The sequence below is a fragment of the Calidris pugnax genome, unplaced genomic scaffold (genome assembly GCF_001431845.1).
Source record: "Calidris pugnax isolate Ruff unplaced genomic scaffold, ASM143184v1 scaffold128, whole genome shotgun sequence".
Taxonomy (NCBI): domain Eukaryota; kingdom Metazoa; phylum Chordata; class Aves; order Charadriiformes; family Scolopacidae; genus Calidris; species Calidris pugnax.
In genome coordinates, this window is record NW_015090851.1 from 2,715,623 (window position 1) to 2,718,061 (window position 2,439).

General features: G+C 49.4%; 1 protein-coding gene and 1 long non-coding RNA gene across 5 annotated transcripts in view; one reads left to right on the forward strand and one right to left on the reverse strand.

Moving 5' to 3' along the window:
• LOC106888781 overlaps positions 1–2,439 on the reverse strand; it is a 10,236-nt gene that overhangs the window by 2,513 nt on the left and 5,284 nt on the right. The window contains exon 1 of one of the 3 annotated variants that reach the window (XR_001412188.1): positions 2,237–2,358. The exons of 1 other annotated variant lie outside the window; for it this stretch is intronic. This is a non-coding gene — a long non-coding RNA (uncharacterized LOC106888781). Of the gene's footprint in view, positions 1–2,094; positions 2,160–2,236; positions 2,359–2,439 lie in introns of those variants that run through there. One more of the 3 variants, XR_001412186.1, reaches the window with a different exon arrangement.
• The window catches only part of GATA2 (GATA binding protein 2), an 18,926-nt gene that overhangs the window by 447 nt on the left and 16,040 nt on the right, over positions 1–2,439 (forward strand). The gene's annotated exons all lie outside the window — the stretch shown is intronic.

Here is a 2,439-nt window from a genome sequence, read left to right on the forward strand (position 1 = left end):
TTTTTTTTTTTTCTTCCCCCTTTCCCATTGTCACCGGGGTAATTATTTAAATCTCCATCTTGGAAAGTTGCATTTCACCCAGGGCAGACACTTCCCGGAGACAGGGTGTGCAGAGAGCCCCGCACCCCCCCCACACTCCCCGCAGCCACATCCTATCTCCTCGCTCCCATTGTTGGCAGATTTGGGCATTAAATAAAAAAAAAAAAAAAAAAAAAAAAAAAAAGAAAAATAGATGGAGGAAGAGAGGAAGGGCCGAGGGGAAAGGGAGAGGAACTGTGCTCTGAAACACAAGGAGGGATAATCGTATGCAATAAGCCATAAAAGCATATGGTTAAACATTAGCTTCTGAGGTAGCACTGTTTAGCACTGAGAAACACCACAAAACTCACAAAACACACACCACCACAGCCTCATTTTCAGTTATTGGGTTACAGATATATATATATGTGTGTGTGTGTGTGTATATATAAAGTATTTCACTCTAAGCTCTTGCAAAGCACAAAACATGGACGAGCTCTATTTTAGGAAGCTTTCTTAAACGTTTAAGAACTTAAGCAGGTAATTAAGACTTTCAATCACAGTTTTTCCATTCTCAGCATGGCTAGATCAACTTGTCTTTCTTAAACTTTTTAGGCTAGCTTCAGGAAAGATTATTTCAAATGTGTTACAATTTACAAGTAAATAAGGTAGAGTAGATGATTTTCCATATGCTCACTTGAACATAGCATCAATGAATAGAACAATTCTACTCAGAATTCTTATTTAATAGATAAGTCAAACAAGAAAGTCACACCTGCTAGTTCATAGGAAGTCTGGATACCAGGGAAAGAAAACTTTCTCAAGTGGAAAAAAAAAAAAAAAAAGAAAGATGCGAGGGGTTTGTTCCGCCCCGGGAAGGCGGCAGGGCCCGGCCCCGCTCCCCCTGCACCTGCCTGCCGGGGAGTCCTCTCCGTCCCAGTCCCGTGCGGCAGCTTTACGGGGCTTTGCATGATTTAAAATTATCCAGCCACATCGGGGACCGGGCCGCTCCTCTCCGCGGGCTCTTTCACACCCCCCCTCCTTTTTTTTTTCTTTTTTTTTTAGTTTTTCCTGCCCTCCCTGCCTGCCGCCGCCCGGGCTGCGATTCGGGACGGAGAGGGGCTGGGGGTGGAGAGGGAGGGGGGATGTTTCACGGCCGCCCCGGGAGGTGTCGACCCCCGGAGCGGAGCCTGCCTGGATTTGAGGCGATTTCAATAAGAAAAGCGATTTCACTAAGGGGAGGGGGGTGCGGGTTTCGGTCGCGGGGATTGTTCTCCCCCAGAGCACGGAGCATCTTTATTAAACGCAATTTTTTAATATTTTTTTTTTTTTAGCGTGGTTCCTGGGAGGGGGACAGGAGGGTCACCCCTGGAGGAAAGTTCCCCGGGGGCTGGGGGGCCCACCCAGCCCCGCTCCGTTTGCTCAGGTATACTTTTTTTCCCCCAAGATCAGTGCGGGGGAAAAAAATAATAAAAAGAGGAAGAAACCCCACTCCAGGCGCGTAAATAAATAATCTGCGTGCACGGGCGGGGTATTTGCTGTCTGCCTTCGCCTCTGCCCGGGCAGAGGTGTCAACTCCATCACTGGGCACTGCTAACTGTTGCTAAAACATGTTGTCGTCTCCCCCCTCCCTTAACGATATGACATCACTTGTCAATCAAATCAAAATATGTGCAAAGTTCCCCTTTTTATCCTCCTTTTGCTTTGGGGTTCTGAGGCTGGAAGGCAAGAAGAAAAAAAAAAAAAAATTAGAAGCAACTGGGAGCGGAGCCTGCCTGGATTTGAGGCGATTTCAATAAGAAAAGCGATTTCACTAAGGGGAGGGGGGTGCGGGTTTCGGTCGCGGGGATTGTTCTCCCCCAGAGCACGGAGCATCTTTATTAAACGCAATTTTTTAATATTTTTTTTTTTTTTTGGAAACCTAAACCCCGGCCTGGTTGAAGCCCCGCGGCTCGCAGGGGGAAGGCGGCAGCGGGGGGCGGCGGGCAGCGGCCGGTGCCGGTGGCGAGACGAGCCCCCGCTCCGGGCTCGGTCCCTCCCCGGCAAAGTTTTGCCGGCAAAGAAACAAAATCAAACCTGCGGGATCGTCCTCTTTGCTCCCTCCCGCAACAGCTGCGCCCGAAACAACCTCGCAAGAAAAAGAAAATATAAAATAAAATTAAAGCAGGCTCCTGCGAACGAAATCTCCCCGGGCAGCGCCTGAAAAAAAAATTCATACCTTTTTCTGGAGAAAGGTGTGCGTGTGCAACGCACCCTCCCCCCCCCGCACACCGTTTTCTTTGGGAACTTGCACAAAAAAGCGTTTTTGTGGAGAGGCTGGGGTCGACTCGGGGCTTTTCCTCCCCTTTATTTGCAGCCGAGCGAGCCGGGGGGCGGCGGGCACCGGGGAAAGTGCGGACAAAGCGCAGGTGAAGGCGTGTG